This window comes from Tachypleus tridentatus, chromosome 1 (genome assembly GCF_004210375.1).
Source record: "Tachypleus tridentatus isolate NWPU-2018 chromosome 1, ASM421037v1, whole genome shotgun sequence".
Lineage (NCBI taxonomy): Eukaryota > Metazoa > Arthropoda > Merostomata > Xiphosura > Limulidae > Tachypleus > Tachypleus tridentatus.
The window spans coordinates 75,524,597-75,546,835 of NC_134825.1; the positions used below are offsets into that span (position 1 = coordinate 75,524,597).

The 22,239-nt window shown below is 30.9% G+C and overlaps 1 pseudogene across 1 annotated transcript in view; it reads right to left on the minus strand.

Annotated features, from left to right (window-relative positions):
- The window catches only part of LOC143252703 (eukaryotic translation initiation factor 4 gamma 3-like), a 110,538-nt pseudogene that overhangs the window by 18,936 nt on the left and 69,363 nt on the right, over positions 1–22,239 (minus strand). Inside the window, exons 12-24 of the transcript XR_013029113.1 lie at positions 20,583–20,696; positions 19,786–19,953; positions 15,116–15,313; positions 14,086–14,232; positions 13,549–13,628; positions 13,061–13,232; positions 11,575–11,673; positions 8,682–8,821; positions 6,406–6,515; positions 5,304–5,431; positions 3,295–3,351; positions 2,109–2,299; positions 1,355–1,458 (exon numbers count right to left, since the gene is read on the minus strand). The product of XR_013029113.1 is annotated as a eukaryotic translation initiation factor 4 gamma 3-like (transcript). The remainder of the gene's footprint in view (positions 1–1,354; positions 1,459–2,108; positions 2,300–3,294; positions 3,352–5,303; positions 5,432–6,405; positions 6,516–8,681; positions 8,822–11,574; positions 11,674–13,060; positions 13,233–13,548; positions 13,629–14,085; positions 14,233–15,115; positions 15,314–19,785; positions 19,954–20,582; positions 20,697–22,239) is intronic.

Here is a 22,239-nt window from a genome sequence, read left to right on the forward strand (position 1 = left end):
TGTATTTTGAGTAAATAAGTGTGTATGATGAAACTGACACCAATTTAACAAGCAGTAACATACATATACTAATAATGTAGCAGAAGTACATAGATTTATGATCACATGGCATTGTACTCTCATGATCTACTCTGAATAAATACTTTGCTACATGCTTCACTGAGAGAGAGTCGTGAAATAGTGAGTTATTGCTGTTATTGAAATGTATTTTTGGAGTATTACGTTTAGTGTATGTTGTTTTTTTTAAATCAGTTTTTCTTTTCTGTGTCCAATGTCACCGTATTAATATTTATGATATAATGTTTAATAATATTGGTTTAAAGTCCTGGCTAAGCACTTATTTATTAACTGTAATTAATGTAAACAGATTTTTTTGTTGTTAAACCCTAATTGTAGCAGCATGTTCATTTTAGACTATTACACTTTCTATATTTGTTAATAAAATCTTCATAATATTAAAAGAAAACATGAACTAACAACTTTTATAACTGTAATACGGTTTCTTTAACACTCAATCTGCAAGTCAAAGAGACGAAATTGAGTAGACTGTAGAGGGATGCCAAATTTTCCAGAATTGAAGTTAGAATCAAAATATAGCAATATTTTGGCAAAGGACTTGATCTATTAACCTTTCAATAATAATAAAAACAAACTTGACTGCCAAAGGAACTTACTTCTTAAGAGTGTTCACCCACAAAGATGCAGATATCAGGAAATTAACTGGACAGTTTTCCTCATGCACAAAATACTACTAGAAGTGTTCTTATTGAGGTAGTTACCTCACTGAAGTTACCTTTCACTGGCAAATAAACTCAAACAATTCTTCTCTGACCACCTATACCAACAGAACTAACAAAAGCTGTGGATAAAATTACTTACCAATGCAGTCTTGTACTACCTAATGTGTGTCCACTACTGCATTTTATGAAAAATTTTGGATTGGGGTATGAATTTTACTTTCTCATGATTTGGAAACTAATGCAAACTCAGCCATGCTAGAGGGCAATTCAAATTCCAGCTATTCCAAATTTCAAATCTCTATTCAGAATTTAAGAAAAGAGTATACCAAAAGTTTTATTTGAAAATGAACCCATCATAAACATCTAGCTGACTCACAGGCAGTGTAGCAAACTGACATATGATAATGTGAAACTGGATATAAGCATATTATTTCTATGTAATGTGTTCATTGGAAGTATTTCTACCATCAGAAACTCTGATCTAGATAACCAAAATATCAGTTAACAAAAAACTACTTTTAAACTATATTACCCTCATTAAAATAGAGTATTACTTACTAAGAAGCATGAAGTTATATCCAGATCAAAAGTAATAGGTCAAGGTATGAATTTACCTTGAAATCAGAGTTGAAAAGGAATTCATCTATGAGAGGTTTTGTTCTTTTCACCATCTCTTCTTCAGACATTTCTTTACCTTGAAGCATCACTCTTGCAATACCTGTGAAAAATATAAAAAGGTCATTTTTTGTACCCTACTTTCTTTTTAACCCTAGCTGTTTATTTTAAATTTCAAGCTAAGTTACTCTAGGGCTATCTGCACTAACTGCCCCTAATTTAGGAGTGTAAGACTAGATAGAAGGCAGCTAGTCATCACTACCCACCACCAATTCTTGGGCTACTCTTTTACCAATGAATAGTGGGATTGACTATCACATTATAATGCCCCCACAGCTGAAAGGGCGAGCATATTTAGTGCAACGGGGATTAGAACCCACGATCCTCGGATTACGAGTCAAATGCTTTAACCCACCTGGCCATGCCGGGCCAACTCTCTAGTTAATAGAAACACTGTTTCCTTTTAATAGCAAACCTTACATCTTCAATTTCTTAATAATTAAAATTTATATCAAAATTATATAAATAGTACACAAAAGTTTTGTTTTACAATTACCTTCTGACTATGAATAAAATTTAATAAAGAAAAAGGATAACATATTTAAAAATTTACTAAACCCACTGCATAAATAATAATAATATTCAAGATAAAATAATCTTAACAAAGAAATAATGAAACACAAACTGCAAAGAAGATAACTTGGTAGAACAAAAACATACAGTATTCCATCAAGAGACTTTTCTTTCTCTTACCTGCTTTTTCCTTTTTATCTTGTTCTAAAAATGGAGGCGCTATTGGTCCAGAAGTCCCACCACCTCCAGCCATAAAGGGTTTCACAACAGCCACTACTTTCTCATGTTCTTTCGGTAATGACTGGGAAGGAGTCTTCCTAAAAACTTGAACTCCGCGGTTTTGACTGGACTCTCTACTAGAGGCAGCTGACCTGAATAAGAAGTTGCAAAGTTAAAGGATCGATACATACAAGAAATGAACATCTTAAACATAAACAGTCAACAAGTTAACACTTGACTGATCTTTTAAGCCTTTTACAATGGGTTAGGTATAATATACACAAGTATTTATACTATACTTTTTGATGCATTGTATATATATACTTTCACAAAATTTGGTAGACTTTTGGTAAAGATTGCAAGTCTTTTGTATACAATCAGACTTTTTAATGAAGTATTTTTATTAAAGATTTGTTTGTTAATATATTAAGTCTGTTTCATTATCATTAATAGTCCAGTTGCAAAGTGATGTTCATATTACAAATTGTCTCAAAAATTTCAAATATTATTTGTGTTATCTCTAAAACCTCCTACATGCTTGTCAACAAATGTGATGACATGGCTTTTGACCCATGACTCATCATGATAGAGATATGTTTTTTATTCTACACATTACCCTTTAAGCCCTTAATATAATATTTTTATCTTCTCCAGTTTATTTGCATATCTGAGAGTCTAATTTTCTTATCAATGGGTTATGCATTTTAGAGACGAACATTGTATAACTTACAAAAACAGTAAAATGAACACAGTGACAATTCTTTAATAACAAAAAAATAGTGATAAAAATTATAAATGAGAAAATTCTGCAACATAAAGATTGTGTTAATTGTCTAGTGTTCTCTAACTGCTGTAACACTCTGCGAAGATAAATTAGTCCAGTAATACCTCAGGGTTTATTTTAAAAAATTACAAAACAAGAGATTACAACTGTTTTAATATAAGAATAAAATATGAATTTCTTTCATACTTATAAAGTGAGCACTAGTTTTTATTCTTTTCACCTTAAACTTTTGAAGAATATCTCAATATTTCCACAAAATACAGGAACAGTAGTAGTAAAAATATCTAAAAGAAAAATGTACATCTCCAATGACTAATGGTGCTTTAGTTACTCTCTTAGATATCAAACAAGCAACAAACTCACTTTTGAATGCTTCTTCTTGAATCAAAACCTTGTTCTGTTGATGACAAAGCTAAGAATCTAGAGAGAAAACAAAATCATTTCATATTATATCATGAAATTACTCTGTTTCAAACAGGAAAAAGTATTTCATGAAGTAATCACATTTACAAGAATCATAACATCCATTTTCTTACTTTATTTTATACAATGCTATATTTACAGGTTTTCGAAAACTGTTCACTAAAAATGACACTGACAATATGAGATTGCAAGTTATAATTCTGAAGTGCCAGGAAACAATCAAACTGCATCTTTAAGTACAGGTGAACTTTTTTTTTATAATGTTGACTAATTCATTATTAATAACAACAATAGCTTACCATAAAATGTGTTTCATTATTAATTATTACTTACGACTATCTAAAGAACTAAGCCTTTTTTCTCACTTGACAGAAAATCTGCCAAGTATACACACAATTTCTTTTTTGTTACTCTTTTATTTCTATTTTCATCATTTGTTATAACAATTAATTTTCTGAAATACTCCATCATCAGAAAAATTTCACAGAGTAAATATACAGTACAGTGCAGAAGTGTTAGAGCAACAAAACATTTTGTCATTCTTTCCATGTTGTGGGGCTAATCCTTCCATGCCATTACACAATGTAAATTTGAGCACTATGTTAATACTTCACTGATCCCTGTTGAATGAATCAGGATGAGAATATTTATCATTCTTTATAATTTCCATATAATTGTACCATGGGGATATTATGAGGGTTCTGCTTGAATGAACAAACTGATCAAATTCAGAGTTTGAAATAAATGTCACAGCACCACATGCAAAGTCTTAACTATACAGAAATAAAGTTAGCAAAATGGTACAAATATAAACAAGAAGAAATCAGTTTAATAACACACCATAAAATATATTGATAAAAACAGTTTAGCATTATAAATTGTTGCCATGTTGCTGCAAACTTGAAATACTCTTCAAACTTTGCCAAGCACACCCTATATTGTGAGACCAAAACAGATTAATTTGAAAATAGGAAAGGAAGGTGCAGAACACCTAAACTGAATGACACTGATATTAAGTATCTTTGTTTATGCACCCTTCTAAATAGAAGAGACTGCCACTGACTTAAACAAAAGGCAAACAACAATGTACCAAATGACAGAAAAGTTTCCAGATGCACATTATGAAGAAGCTTCAACAGGGATGAAATATTTTGTCATGTAGTAGTTAAAAAAACTTTTACTTAGATCTCCAAATATTGTCAAGAGACTTAAACTTGATATGAAGTACAAAAACTAAACTGGTGGTGAATGGAAAAGGATGTTATGGATAAATGAGTCCACGCCTGGTTTAAAGCATATATTGTATATACAGTGGAAGAAAGATGAAAAATAATTACCTCAATGCATAACATCTACTATGAAGCATGGGGTAGACTGTGATGGTTTGGGAATGCTTTTCCACTGAAGAGGCAGCAGACATTTGTAATATAGATGAAATAATGAACCAGTACAAGTACCACCAAATATTGATCCATAATGGTATAACCTGTGGTTTGCATCTTATTGATGAAGGATTCTACTACCAAGAAGATAATGACAACAACCACTCCTACAACCTATGCAAAAATTGCTGGAGTCATTCATATGAAGCAATGTTTCTCACAGAATTGAGAAAACTGGGATTTTATAGATCAAAACCCCAAAGGATGCTTTGATTAAATATGTTGCTACAATGCCAGAAAGACTGTCTGGAGTTATTACAACAAAAGAAGACACACAAGATATTAACTATTTGTTGAACTCAGCACTTTCACCAAGTTTTTGTTGTACTAAATAAAAAGATAATCAAACTTTGATGTTTCACCCATGATTTACCTTTCACTGATATTTGAAAGTAGCCTGGGACCTAATTTTTTCAGAACTGTATTACATAGAAAGTAAAATAAACATTGTCTGAACATCTGAGTACTGATATAATTAAAACAAAAACATCTCACTTGGTATTATACCTGTTGGAAGGCAATGTATGTTTGTTTTCTGATTCTTGACTTTGAGATTTTGTTCCACCACTACTACCTTTACCCCAACTATATAAAAATCGACCAGGTCCAAGCTGTATATTCTCAACCTCAGCTTGCTGCAAGAAAACAGTTTACAGAATTTCATACTCTTACCTACATACAAAAACAATAAATAATTAAAAATGAAAGGACCACACCTATACTAAATTATTTTAACATAGTATCTGGCTTTGGCTTCAGTAACGAGGAATTCCACTAATTATTTCTTCAAGGTGTTCCGAGTGATTTTGATCAACTTTCATCATAAACAAGCCAGGTTCACAAGTACATAATAACCACAATTATATAACTTCCTTGTTATAAGCTGCTGAAACTATATCAAGTATATATTATGTGACAAATGCATAAAATATTAAAATGATACAATTTATTTTCACATGCTTCTCATTAAATCCATATGCACATCAGGATGCCATTAATCACACATAAGGAACATCAATAAAATAACAAATATGCAATACATGAGTTAGAAATGATATAGATTTCTTGAAGAAAAATTACAGCTAAAAACTCCAACCTTTTATAGTAATAATTAGTTCAATTCTTACTTTTTATTTGTTCTACGAAAACGTAATGATATAAGCAACATTAAAATGAAGTAAAACGAGTCGTCCTTTATCATTTAATCACTTGACTACTTTGACATGTTATGGAAATATTTCCTTATTTTATTATTTTCCAAACATGTTTAGTAAATATGACACACATATCTACCATGAACATGTTTTGATGATTCAATAACTAAAGCTTAGCTTTTACAGTACTTGTTTTTAAACACAAAACATTCCATCACAAAAAACAAACAGAAAATTAAGTATATAAAGACAATGCATATGAAAAAAAATTTTTTTGCCGATAAAAAACTAAAGAATTTGTTAGTTGCAATTAGTAATTTAACTACAATTGTCAGTTTGTATGTTTTACAGAAGCATAAGATGTACATTAATAAAACTATTTCAATATAGGAGAGTAACTACAGCAAATATTTGTTAAAAAATATCTAAAAAAGTAATACTATAATGGTACTCACCCCTCCTCTAGCAAACTGTTTAAGTTTACTTGTATCAATCTTCTCTATCTTGTTACTTCTGCTGTGAACTGTGTTCCATCCTTCTTCTGATAAAGGAGGATTACTCCTACCTAAAAAAAAAACTTTTCTTCAAATACACTGCAAGAAATGGTAGCACAAACTGTTTCAATAAGGTACATTTTTTGTTTGTTTTTTTCAGTGATATTTCTGCCTTTATAAAAACACAATTTCACTCAGTATTTCTGGAACATTTACCTTTTTCAATGATCAGTTACTAAAAACTGTTCTTCATGATGTTTTTTAAAATTTGCAACTAAGTGGTTAGTTGCAAATAATTAGTCACTCAACTCATTAACAGCACCTATAACTCTTTCTGCTACAGAGAAATCAGAATGAACATGCATGCTTTTGTAAGTTTACATACTAAAAATAGTCAAATGAACTGCAAGGAACTGCGTAGAAAGTTGCTGAATAATAGCAAGACTTCTGGAAGAAACAGCCATGTAACATGGTTCAGTAAAACTATCAACTGTTATATTATGAATTTTCTGAAATTTCATTGTGAAAACTTATTTTTATATAAAAACATACTTCCTTTTATTTGTGCTCCCTCGAGTAAGATTACCTGTCTAAATTTTCATAAATGAATCCATGTAACATCACTTTACAATACATGTTACAAGTTCTTTATGTTCTATTACAACAACTCATATTAATTTCTTGTTTGTACGTATAATCTATCAGATCATCCCATAAGTAATGTCAGAAAATTTATACAGAAAGTGCATCATCATTTCTGTCTTTGTAGAAGGCTTTAATGACTAAAATATTTAGTAGGACATGTATAAAAATCTTCAGACAAATAAAAGAAACTGACCCAATTCCACTTTTTCAGATCATTAGAAATATAATGCTCTATGAATTTAAAAAATTCAACAGTGCAGCAGAAACTACATGAAACATTCGAGATGTTTATGGTGCGGAGTCTCTCAATAAAAAAAAATATCGAAGGTGATTTCAGAAGTTCAGATCAGGTGACTACAGCTTAAGTGATGCACCACGTTTAGGTCATCCTATCGAGTTTAATGACTTGCTGCCGGCTTAAGTTAAGATTGTGCTGTAACAGTGAAGAACTAGCACAAAAGCTAGTGCAACAATTCACTGTCATATAAAACAACTTGGAAAGGTGTCAAAACTTGGAAAATGGGTCCCCCATGATTTGACAGAAGCCAACCTTAGAGCAAGAGTAGCCATTTGCACTTCTCTGCACTCTCATGAATGTAACTCCCATTTTTTGGACAGATTAGTTACTGGAGATGAAAAATGGATATTTTTTATAAAAATATTAAGCTCAGTGTAGGTAAATCGGTTAAAGCACAGCCCATAATGGACCTCCACCTTTGGAATGTTTTGTCAAGTGTTTGGTGGGATATTGTTGGTGTAATCCATTTGCTGTCACTCAATGTAATGTAATATTACATCAGACTTCTATTGTCAACAGTTAAAGTGCTTGTATACTGCACTGAAAGAAAAGAGGCCTGCTTTGATCAATCATAAAAGTGTTGCATTACACCAGGATAATGCACAACCCCATACAGCAAGGATCACATCCACAAAGATAGAAGAGCTAGACTGGGAAAATCTTCCACATCCACCTTATTCTCCAGACCTTGCCCCATCTGATTATTATCTATTCCAAAGTTTGCAGAACTATCATGATGGAAAAGAGATTGGAACACACAAAGATGTCAAAACTACCCTCTCTACATTCTTTTCTTCCAAACCCCAAGAATTTTATAAAAGTGGCATTCAGAATCTTGTGAATTGTTGGCAGAAAGTAATTAATAATAATGGAACATACATTATTGATTAAATAATATTAAAAGCATTTGAAATCCTTTCTCTTTTTCTGAACCTAAAATCAGACATTACTTAATGGATGACCTGATAAATACAGAATGACCATAGCTGTTAAAAATATTAAAGAAATAAAGACAATCCGAATTTTCTTTACATATACTAACCAAATCTCCATTTTTATATACCCCACCATCTTCATCAATACACCTCTCTTTGCTACTTTTTTCTCTATTCAAGCAATAATGTAAACACTAAAAAGTTAATTTACATACTGTATAAACAATAATTATTTTCTAACTCTTACTATAAAACAATGTATAAGATTAACATCATACTTCCTTACTGGCTAAACCAAGAAATAAATATTCATATACTGTTTGTTGCAGGTGATGTCAAGTTCATACTTTATAACTTACACTTACTTTTTCTCCTTTCTCTGTCAACATGGGTCTGTTGAAGGAGAAGTTGTTGCTGTTGAGCTTCTTTCTCGGGCCTCCAGGTGAATTTGGTCAATTGTTTTAGGATTATATTCCTCCCTCCTTGAAACCCAATTATTCTAAATACAAAAATGTACAAAATTTAAGCCAAGTTATTTTGGCACATGAAGTCATACCATACCAATCATTCAGACTAAAGAGTGACCTGTATAACAGTTGTTTGTCTCACTAACCACTAAGAAAAATCCGAATATATAAAACTAAGAAATGAGCTGATTTTCAGTGAAGTTGGCATTTAATTACTTAATGTTTGCCTTCTATTATCATGTTAGCCTGGCATTTAATATCAATAAGCTTGAATAAATCCACAATTCTTTTCCATTACTGATTAGTGTACAGTTCCCTAGACCACATTTAAAATACTACGTTTCCTGCCACTAGAACAAAGTTGGACAACCCAAGCTTTGATTATGTTATTTGACCTGTTGTATAATAATAAAATAAACTTATTAGTTTGCAACTTTTTCTTAAAATATGTAAAGTGATTCAAGTACAATACATATTAATAACAAAAACAACTTTGTGTTAAAATAGAGATAATTTTATATTACTCAAATTCATTACCTCAATTCTCATACATAAAGACTTGAACAAATGTGTTAAGTTACAGGACACCAGTTTACCTTGTCCATTCTAAAACAGCTGTGTTCAACTAACTGATGATATGAAGTGTGTGGCTGAAAGTTCGAGCCCTGGTATTGGCCAAAAGGTCTCATTGGCACAGAACATAACAGATATAGATATCTTTACTTTAAAACAATTGTTTTAAAATTGCATTAATCTCAAAAGCCAGGTAGAATGTGAACATACTTTAATTATAATTTATAAAAATAATTTATAACATTATTTATACAAAAATATTTACCACAACAGGAAAGAAAATAAATGAAGAAAATGGGCTAAAGCCACGTGATGCGTGCTACCAATTCTGCTAGATAAAAATGATATTCCAACACTTTCAAATATGTATTAAATATTATATACTCTTTATGATAAACAATTTTAAACTAAGCTACAGGTTAACAAGCTATAATCACTTGGTCACACAGTGTTCTCTGTAATATAAGAGATGTGCTGTATTTGTGTCATTATTAGTTTGTTGTTCACTAATGTCTTGAAATGTTGAAGGGAGACACAGTGAATGGTTTCTTGTTCATCTCCTGTATCATCATGTTCCAGAGGATGCTAAGAATGATCTCAATCCATCAGTGCATAGTAATCTCTCTGCTTCTCTATACATTTATCTTTGTATCAGAATTTTGATGTTGTCTAAACCACTTGACTTGTTGTCTCTTGATATATTATTACGAGTTCAGTTTTTACTTTTACTCTTGTTATCATTTTCTTTTTTGTCTGGGTTTTTAAGCAAGGTTCAATTCACCATCAGTTTGCTAAGCCTGTCGTGGCTTCCCTAAAGTCTTGTTAGCCATGCCCTTTTTTAGGGTGAATTAAGTCAATGAAATGTCACTTTTTCCCTGTATAGCTAATTTTAACTTGTTTAGACTAAATTTTTGTCTATTATGAAAGAAAGCTTGTAAGAAAATTATTTTTAAATTTTACATATTTTAAACTGTGCCATCTAGTGTGTTGTAATGGATTTACTGCTATACATGTATTTTAACATCTGCACTTGTTTCAGTTTGATGTATGCAACGTATATTGTTGGATACATATTGTGCAAGTCCCACCTGTTCTCTACATTGTCTTGAGAGCAAGAATCAACTATATATATTTTACAAAAATACCAGTGTGTCTTCAAACATTGTTGAACATTCAAGAACCTCACTTAATTGGTATAAAAGCCAGCCAAGATACAATAATAGTTTATTGTTTGGTTGCTACAGTCAATATACAATAAGCCTCAGAAACTATAATTGTGGTTAATGCTTATTGATCAGAAAACTATACTATGACCAGGAAAGTTTATAGATTTTGACCATTACAAACCACTCAACTCCAGTGAATTAGCTTCAGATGTTGGTATTTCTACATAAATATGGAATATCTATCTTCCTCTGTGAAAAGTATGCTTGTAAAGTGCATTAGGCTAAACAAGAATAGAGCTGGCTAACATTCTTATCAAACAAAGTATATCTGAAATATTTGTGCCAGATGGACCCAGACCATTGATAAAATATTAAGTTACAGACTGGAATAGAAGACTGCATATTGTTTGTACAATTTTTGTATATAAATAATTATGATACTTATTTCAACCATTTGTAATAACTGTTATTATATATACATATTTTATGTATTTATGTTACGAAAGAAAAATGTGTGTATCAATCTTGTTGGCCAACATTATATGTATGATACATATCAAAATTCATATAACTTCCATATTAAAATTAAAATTTTAAGCTGTTTGAAATCGTAGTACATAACATAATAAATCGGACACATCTGAAATATAATAGTATTCACAAAATACAAAACCCAGCTCTATTTTTTTTTTTTTTATGGTTTTATGAATTAAAGATAATCTTGGCTGTGTGCATTTAACTCTCCCAGTTTTGGATCCATATTTGTATCACTATAGTATTCTGTGAACTTCACACATAAAGGGCACTTCCCACAAACGTAACACTTATTTAATGATTTTCAACATCATACTTTTTAAAAGCTTCACATTTGATTTATTTATACATATCACACACACACACACACACACACACAATTTGTAACAACACGTAAGAAAAATTAACAAAAACAATTCCAACACAAATCATGATTACAATTTCATAAATAAAGAGATTCTTGCCCAATCACTACATTTTCTAACTACGAAAGATAAAAATTTATTCTTTACCTGCCTAAGATCAATAATATCTTGTAACATAAACCTGATCCGAGGGCTGGTCTTGCGTGTCTCCACTATATCTTTCATAGCTGCAAAGTACGCTTCCATCTGTGGTTGAAAAAGACAACCTTGATAAATTATGTAATCCTTATTAATTGATAATATTAGTGGCGTCTTAAGTATCAGGCTGATTATATTATCAATCTAATACTTAAAATACTTGCTTCATTCTACACATTTAATTATATTACAGTTAACTAGATGAACTAATAAATTTAATATTGTAGGCAAACAGTTGCTTTAAAAGTCAGAGTAATGTAATTTTTTAAAGAATGAACTCAATAATTGTCGTTCATTTAAGTATATTTATGCACAGACTCAAAAAAATACCTCTATTGTAAATAACTTAGAAAGGTCTAAGTGATATATAGAAGGAATAATACAATTATAATATATATGCCTTGGTGGCAGTAAAAAAGTTTGTTTTATTTGTTTGGTGGGTTTAATATAAAGTTACACAAAGCATATCTGTACAAGATATCCCTAATTTTAAAGTAACAGACTCCAGAGGGAAGGCAGCTAATCAGCATTTCCCATCCTTCCCCCAATTCTTGGGTACTCTTCTTGGGCTTATTAGTAGGGTTTGATTTTCATTCTTATAATGCACCCACAGCCTTAAAGTGTAGATCATACTTCTTTTCTGGGAAGGTATAATGGAATGCAAGCCATATATACTTTAGCTCCCTGATCCAGCAAAATAAATCAATGGGCTAAAACGTAGCTCCAGAAAATAATTAAATAAATAAAACATAATTATAATCCCACATTCTTCGTTGGAATAAAACTCTGCCATTCAATAAGAGAAAAAACAACTGAAATACTGAGGTTTAAACTATTTTCCATAAGCATGAACACATTGAACAAAAAATATTTTTTGCCCATTGACAATGTTTAAATTTTACAAAATTATTTAGCATTTATTTCACAAAATGGTTTGTGATATAACAAACCACTATATGTGCTTAAAATAATGTTTCCAAAAGATATTCATACAACTAGATATATTCATGCTAACCTCCTCCCAAAGGTCTTACTTTACATATTGAAAGCAATTTTTTTAGAATGTGTTATTTGCAGTATTTACGAGGTACAACAAAACTACCTGCTGTAGTCAGACTAGCTACAGAGAACTAATTCAAACAACAGGAAAGTTCTGAAATTATAATTATTTTCTTGGATAAATGTAAATACACAGAAATCCTTCCAATGGCACAGTGGAATGTCTGTTGGACTTACAACCCTAGAAACCAGAAACTTGGTTTCGATACTAATGTGTAGCTTCATGCTTAATTCAAAACAACAACATACAAAAAATTTAATTTAAGAATAAGAATTGATACTGGCAGTACAATAAATTTATCCTTGTATTACAATGCTTTCTTATGGTCAAGCTGATGTTTAAAGAAATACTACTACAACATAGCATCAGTCTTACTGATGCTTCTGTTATCTTGTTTTTGTCTTTCTCTAGTTCTCTGCCAATAGTTGTCAACAGACGACATAAACATTCTATGGAATCTTCATCTCCTTGACCAAGAAGTTTTTTTATGCAACTGTGCATAATTTGTGTCGTCAACATCTGGAGCTTGAAAAGTTCCCCAACAAATCTAAAACAAAAACAAGGGAGCATGGCATGACAAATATGGTTTTTGAGTTCCTGCAATCTTTCAATTTTAAAAATAATAATTTAACACCAAGTAATAACTCAACTACAGTTCATTTTTATGCTCTGATATTTGTTTTGAGAATTATAAAATGGCATCCAATTTAAAATCTTAAATTTCAAAGTATTTTTTGTTCATTACTTCACATTTTTTTTAGTTTATACAGTCTTGAAGATATGATTATAATTTTACAAATATATTACACACACACACATACTTTTATTTAAGATGAAACATCCCATTCATGACTACAAAGTACCTTATATTTCCCAGTGACCGTCTTTTAGCCTTCTTCTCTTCTTCTTCAAGTTCTTCTAGTAAGAGAGCCTTTTTTTCTTCCTATATTGTTTGAGAGAGAGGGAGAAACAAGTTAATACAGTTACCTATCTTCAGGCAATTATTAACATTTCTGATCGACCCAAAGTAATTTTCACCTTGACCTTAGTCACCGTGGTTTAATTTCTGACTGACCAAAAGTAATTTTCATCTTGACTTTAGTTACCATGGTTTAAAACATTGAGTGATTTTTTCTATATATAAAAATGTACATTAAAAAAAGAGAACAGGTGCTGTACTATAAGTGATTTCAAAGCTTAAATAGAAATATTAAGTTATTTTACAAAATTTTAAACACACATACATTTGATTTTTCTGGCAAAAATTTTACTAACATTTTCTTGTGAGACAAAAATGTTTACTGATATGGTAACATGTTACATCAAAATTTGTTTTTGTCTTTTGTTTTTTTATGGGGCATTACTGTAAATAACAGAGATGTTAAAAAAACATTCTTTACCAATTCTGCTTCTTCTATTGCTTTCAGTCTTTCCTCTTTTTTAATTTCATCATAAATATCTTTTTCAAATTCATGTTGACATTTAGTCAGTAAAATCTTGCTGAACTTGACACATTCACTTGAGCCTTCAGCTGCAGGCACTTGCATCTGTAAAAATATAGAAATCTTTATTTGTTGTATGGTGAACATAACTGCTTCTGTAAAAACACACTTTAAAGAATAAAAATTGTATTTCCTAATAACTTAATCATGAAATACATTCATATTTTGTTACAAGTGTTTGTTACCTAATTTAAAAATTGTTTTACAAAAGAGTGAACACTAATTTTGTAACAACTGACACTTGTTGCTCTTGGACACGACCTCAAATTAAGAAAATACTGATTACCTGTTAACCCTTCAACTACACAAACACAAATCTTAAGTAATCCTCTAGCACTATACAAAATTTTTTTTTGCATTCAAGAATAGTATTCGCTTTCAGGGAACATTTCAAATTTGTAGATGGAATATAATCAAAATTTCTGATATTTTACAAATTCAGTAAATACTTGTTTCTCTACTGAGCTATTTAAATTTTAGGTCACAAGAATTTTTATGTACAACAGCTCATGAGTAGTAAGTCAATATACTGTTTCCATTTACATGTTTTATTTTACAAAATCTAATAATTCTTGAAAGATCAATTTTTCCTTACAGAGTTATTTGAACTTATTGTAACAAGATTTTTAAACAAGACAGAAATTAATCTCACAAACTTCAAAAGGTTTCACTGATTTAGCTTTTCTGGAAACAACACTGACATGAATAGCAGATCAAAAGATTTTCTTCAAATAAAAGTTGGTTCAACCTGACAATGTTTTTAATCAAAGGTTTTCAAGTTTATTCATAAAATTTAGTGCTGTTATACATTAAACAACTAGGAAATAAAAAGTAAGTATGAGGAAGAGGCAATGATTTACTTAAACAGAATTAATTGCACAAGTTAACAGTCACAGTACATTAATTCAGTTATTAAGATAATACATACCACAGCTAGAGTTTTACACATATTTGCATAAGGTACACTGAAGCTAGGTTCTTCTATGGCTTTTTTGAAGACTAGATTAATAACACCCTTCAATCGTTCTTCATTGTCAATAGGAAGTTCTTTCACTTGACTAACCAGAGTTTTAAATTTTTGAGGGGTTAATTTGTTTAGGATACCTTGCACTTTCTTGTACAACTCCTAAAAGAAAGAAAGGAAACAAAAGATGAAACTTTCTCCAAGGAAACTAATGCTTGTATTTTGAGTATTTTTAGCATTTATCACAATTTATGTTAATCAACTGCTGGAATAATCCAAAACACTAATAGAAAAGCCAATCATTATTCACAAGTAATCAATTAAATTGCCTGACTCTAGTCTTGTACTTGTAGCTTATTAACCAGAAAATATGATAAGAGATGTTGTCTAGCTTTTATTGTGATAACTAATAACTTTTATTTATAAAAAACAAATTTATTCTTCAACCTTAAAACAAATTTTGTCTATTTGACCTACCATGGCATTGTGAATTATACCTAAAATAACTCTTAGTTTACCAACTTTACCTTAATAACATCTGTATGTGTTTTATAAGCATAACAAGTCTGTTGTACACATACAAAAAAACAGACTGTTTATTTAAATATTTCTAAAGATTTGTTTGTGAATTTTCAATGGTTTTACAGTCTGAGTGATAGTATCATTATTATTAGTATGAATATTGTCTAACACAGACTATTGAGAAATACTCCCATCAGCCACGTAAATATGGTCAGCAAACAATCTTGAATGACAGATTGTAAAAGTGTGAAGAGTTCTTTCTCTGGTAACAGTGACAAATTTATTGTCATTTTAATAAACAAAAATAAAAATATGAAGTTCAAATTGTACATTCTTACTTATAACTATGTACACTTTGTGTTTCTGATTTGTTGGAAACTGTAACCATCCTATTTTAAAAGATCCAGAATTCTACATTTCAGAATTATTTAACTCAGATGCACGTGGCATAAAAAAAAAAAGTTTAATATTTTCAAATACATGTTTTTGGAATTATGTTAAAACCTATAATTATAAACTAAATTTTGATGTCAAGTTTATTGACATTCACTGATGATAAAGTTATTGAACTTGAATGTAGTAACAATGTAAAAGACCAATATACACATCCTTGACCCAGCTGTACAGAAAGAAAAAACCCAAAAAAACAGTAATTTTGTTACATTAAAAAGCAGGGGTCTACTTACAAAAAAAGAAATGTATACAGAATTTTTTTACAATTCTTCAACAGACAAATACTGTTTATATCCACTTATACCAAAAGACACAACACTTTATACAACATGTGATCACCCACCATCAATAGTACTGCACCATCTAAAATAATACAGCCAGCATCCTCTGATGCTCCTGCTCAATCCTTACTTTCAAAAACAGGAAGGATTTAAGAAGAACACTGACAGTGGGGAGGGAAGGAAGTGTGTAAGAAGAGGCAAGTACCCATTGGAAGTTGTTTTTAGTGTTAGAAAATGTTAATTCAAACAATGGTCTTACTTATCACACAAATCTATAATCTCACATTTAAACAGTAAAGGGGCTGGTGTAGGTACCTAATATTGAAAGCAAGCAACCACCTTGACATAGCTTGTGTGCTCAGAGACTAAAGTACACAGGGACAAAGCACTACTTCTAGAACTTACTTCTACTAAAGAATGAAAACCAGAACTAAAAAGGTATTCTATACTGTGTATATAATGAAAATGGGAGAGATAAAAACATAAAAATGGGTCACCAAAATACACTGTGCAACACTCAAAAAAAGTACAAGAGATCTGTGGCCATTTTTATATGCAAAATGACATGGAAAATCCATTTCTGGACTTCTTTTTGTTGAATGAGGCATGGTTTTTGCAGAATTGTCACTGTATACCCTTTTTGTCATTATTATTAAATAAAATTCTCTACCGCATTGTAAAATGGTTTTCAACACAGGGCTAGAGACCAATCTTAGTAACACCTACAATGTGATATGATAAATAGCATAGTACAGTTTAAAATCATATTTTCTGGTTTATTATTGTGTGCTTATATTTAATTGAGTTTCTCACTTAATACTTTATACATCAAAGCTTGTGTTTAATGTTTGTTTTTTTTTCTTTCAGATCTTATTTGTTTTCAACAATGAGTGCAAGACAGTGCAAAAATGATCCAAACAGATTCTGTTACATACGTGGGGAATTAACTTTTGCTAAAGAAAAGCGCAGTATTACACGCCATATCAAGAAAATGTACAAGGTGTACTTCGTTTGTGACTTAGGAGACCAGGACAAGTCATGGGCTCCTCAAGTGTGTTGCCTTACATGTGTGAAGACATTGAGTGCCTGGTATGCAGGAAAAAATGTTCACATGAAGTTTGGTGTGCCAATGATTTGGTGTGAGCAGAAAGATCACTCTAATGATTGCTATTTCTGTCAGCAAGACTTTACAGGCTGTACTACAGCAAAGAAAAAGAAGCACATTGTTTACCCAAATTTGCAATCCACAATGTGCCCAGTAGAGCACTCAGAAAAGTTACCTGTGCCCAAACCTCCAGATCAAGAAATGCAGAGTTCCAGCAGTGCAGATGAACATTCCAGTGTTGAATATGTGGAGCCCAATCATTCAGAAAGTGAGAATAAACCAATACCATTTTCTCAAGAGGCTCTAAATGACTTGTGCAGGGATCTCTATTTAACCAAAGACAAAAGTGAGTTTCTGGCATCAAGGCTTCAAGAACGTAATCTTCTTGAGAAAGGAGCGAAGATACCACTGTACAGGAAACGTACAGAGGATCTGCTTGCATTATTTACCATGAAGGATGACTTATGCTTTTGTAATGACATCACTGAACTTTTTGAGCAACTGGAAATACCATATGATAACACCAACTGGCGACTTTGCATAGATGCATCCAAGGACAGCACCAAAGCTGTTCTGCTACACAATGGTAACACTCTGCCTTCTGTTCCCATAGCTTATGGCACAACCATGAAAGAATCATATGAAAATCTGAAAGCAATTCTAACAAGCATACAGTATGATGACCATAACTGGCATATTTGTGCAGATTTCAAGGTTGTGGCCATGCTTACTGGCCTTCAGCTTGGCTATACTAAATTTTGCTGCTTCCTATGCTTATGGAACTCCAGAGCAAGAACTGAACATTATGTACGCAAGGATTGGTCAATCCCGAGATGAAATTGAGCAAGGAAAACACAACATCATGCATAAACCACTTGTGAAAAGTGATAGAATTCTTTTACCACCTTTGCATATTAAACTTGGTTTGTTTAAGCAATTTGTGAAAGCCTTGGACAAGGAATCCTCCACATTTGCATATCTTGCAGAGAAGTTCCCTTCCCTGAGTCAAGCTAAAATTAAAGAAGGTATCTTCATAGGTCCCCAAATTCGAAAAATTGTACTTGATGAAACCTTCATCACACATCTCAAGAGAAAAGAGAAGCTTGCCTTTGAGTCATTCAAGAAAGTTTGTGATAACTTCCTGGGGAACCATTGTTCAGAAGACTATGTGCAAGTTGTGAATGATCTGCTGAGTCATTATCATGATATTGGATGTAACATGTCTCTAAAAGTTCATGTGCTCCACTCTCATTTGGATTATTTTGCGGAAAATCTTGGTGATGTGAGTGATGAACATGGCGAGAAATTCCATCAGGATATTTCAGTGATGGAGCAACAATTTAAAGGAAAATGGAACCCTGGCATGTTGGCAGACTACTGCTGGGGTATAAAAAAAAGATCACACTCCACACAAGAGGCTTAGAAGAACAAAAGTTGTTTAAACTGACAGGTATGTGTTTTTAATTCATAACCAATAAATATTTTGTTATACTAACTAAATTTTAGTTTTGTTTTTGTAACTTTCAGTATTTGCAATGTTGTGTTCAATACGCGATATTTTGCAGTATATTATAAAACATATGGTTCATGGTACAGGAAAGTGGTGCCTAATCTGGAGGAATAAAGTTCAGATTCAGAATCAGGACAATTTTTTGACCCAGAAACAAGTCTTACTTAACTTGTACTTTTTTTGAACCTGAAATTTGTTGCACAGTGATATTATAAAAAAATATTTGACTATTATGTTAAAATTTGTTTTTTTAAATACACTAATGTAGATAACCTTAAGAATTTTTTCTCTAAATATACTGATAATGTGTTATTTTCACAATTACAATCATAAATTATTTTATAAAGCATTCAACCTTAATTAAACGATAAATTAAAACCTGAGATATTGATAACTATTACTTCACACAGATTTAGTGCTATGATATAAATGCTATTTGATCAATCTGAATGACTTTCACATCACACATACATGTTACCTAAGTCTTCATTAGTTTCAAAGCTTTAGAAAATAGGCAATAGAAAATGTTCTTAATATCAAGGTATAAACATGCCCCAAAAGTTTAATATCAATTAAACCAATTTTTAAAAACAACAATTACAAATATGACAAATTATAAAGTAGCATTTAAATTTAAAATGGCAGAGTCTATTTAGAGCTGATAAATCACTTTGCTTCTTTAAGTAAGAAAGGTAATCAAGTGCTACAAAAATTATGACAGTACAAAAAAATTACATACTTACACCAATGAAAACAAAGTTACCTGAGTTTTCTTTTCCTGAGGAGATTCAGGTTCTTGAGCTTTGTAGGAAGGTTTCCATGCATTTTCTGATTCATGAAGCTTCACGTCCTTACTAAACGAAGATGTAATTTTCTTCCCTTTGTCTCGGCTGTGTTGGCTCTGTCTCCTTCCTGCACCTCCCCCTTGACCCTTAGGTATATAAACAAATACTAACCTTAGAGGTAATATACCACACTGATTAAAGTCTTAACTCTCAAACTGAAAGTTGTATATAAGCATCAAAAGCAGAAAAATGTTAAACTACTGAAAAAAACATGTGATTAAGTTTCATTTAAATCACATTTTTACTGCTTTTATGTCTCTAAACCACTATTTATTTTATTAATAAAACCACTTGCCTACACTAAGACATTTTTTTTTTATACAAAATGCTTTTATATTATTTTTAGCATTAAACAGGTGTATGCAAAACATACTAAAAGTGTTTTAAAAAATGAAGAGCAAATGTTTTTAACATACATACTAAAGATATCAAAATTTGTCATTATAAAAAGTTGTACTGTCCACAATACTTGTAATTTGCAATAATTAGATAGTATCCAATTATTTACATTCTTTCTCTCAATATTCATACAAGAATTTTTATGGGGATAAAATGTATTCACAAAGAAATGTTTTATTTTGTAAAACTAATCAATGAACTAAATTAAAATATTTCAAGTTTCAAACTTAGGCTTTGAAGTATAAACCATACAAACCAAATATTGTTAATCTTCTAATTCACTTAACAATTTTAATAAAAACAGGGTAAGACTTACATTCCTTTGCTGGATACCTGCATACAACGGCATGAAACAGTTATCTGAATGGTAATTACGAAACTGATTCATATTTACAGTCCTCCTCATATCAACTTGTTTAGAAAGATTAGCCTGTTGCACAAACATGTTACATTAGAAATTCTTTTGTTACTGTAAACCATAAACATATGGCACAAAATATTAAAACACATTAATAAACAAAAGAAATTAACAATAAAATATACAGTAAGGTTAACATTTTCTTAAATCCAAAAGACAAAACATTCTGGTAGATTTGATTAGTAATTAGTAAATATTGCTTAGCATCTTTTTAACATTCATCACTTTAGCACATTATGGTAACTAAATCTTAACTCTTTGTAAAGACGTACACTAATTTATATATATATAAAAGAGGTAAACAGTATGTTTTTCTTCTAATAACATTTTTATTCAGCTTCAAACCCCGATATTTAATTTTACTTCACATGGCTTTTCATGAACAAAATTGTTCCTGGCATAAAATTTAGAACTTCAAAACTGCAAGAAATACCAAACTCCTCATATGTCATAAATTAATACAACAATCGATTAACCAGAGAAAGAAGTGACTGGAACATATCACAACTGAACAAGATTGTCATATATCTTTTTTTCAGATTAATCCTCTCTCTCTCTCTGTGAGACCTCATCACACTCTCCAAAACATGGTCTCTTTGGCTTTTTGAATAAAATATCAAGTAACTTAACAGAGTAACTGCACCTCTTGTCACTGGCATTCATAACTGTGCAGGTCACAAGGTTTTCAGTGGTTCCATTCAAAATTTAATTAAACTACTTTTTATCATTCACAATATACTACTTAGTACAACATAACATCATAGATAATCATTTTAATAGCATACAAGTTTTAAATTTTATAGAGCAATATAAAAAAAACAAATCCTGAATTTTCCCTAGCATGAAAAATGTGATATTTTTTCTTTAGGCATCTTCTCTTTTCCATTTTATTTACTACCACTCCAGAAAGTATATTCTCATCACACAGACAAAGCATAATTTTTATACCCTACAATTTTGTTTGGTTACACAGCCATCAAAGAGAAAATCAGACCCCTCTTGCCACATCCTCTCAAGATTTGTTAATAGTCCTCTCTTACATTTAATGCTATTTTTAACCAACAGAATGCCAAGGTTTTCATCTAAAAATGAGGTATTATATTACAATATTTTCTATGTAAGAAAATGTTAATTTATCTTAGTACAAGCATAATTCCCACAGGAAACATATTGACTGGCTTGGATGAATTTGTAACACCTCATGTTGCACAGTTAAAAAGCCAGATAAATTATAATAGTAATGGGATATTGTCTGCTTTTTGCATGTTATTATTCTACATTCCTTGGTGTATTATTTAAGTAAAAACTACTTAGAACTCTAATGCCATCATTATAAGAGAAAATTAGAATTAAGTGTCATCAACAGTAAAACCAAAAAGGCAGGTCTAAGTAATTAAATTATTTATTGTTTTCCATGTGTATTCTTAATTCATTACTGTAAAAGTAACTAAAATGTGAAGACTTTGAGTTATTTAAGGATAGATTAAGTAAAATAAATAATAATACAAGTTTTTCATGAAGCAAGCATGCAAATATCTTGGAGTAGATAATGGAT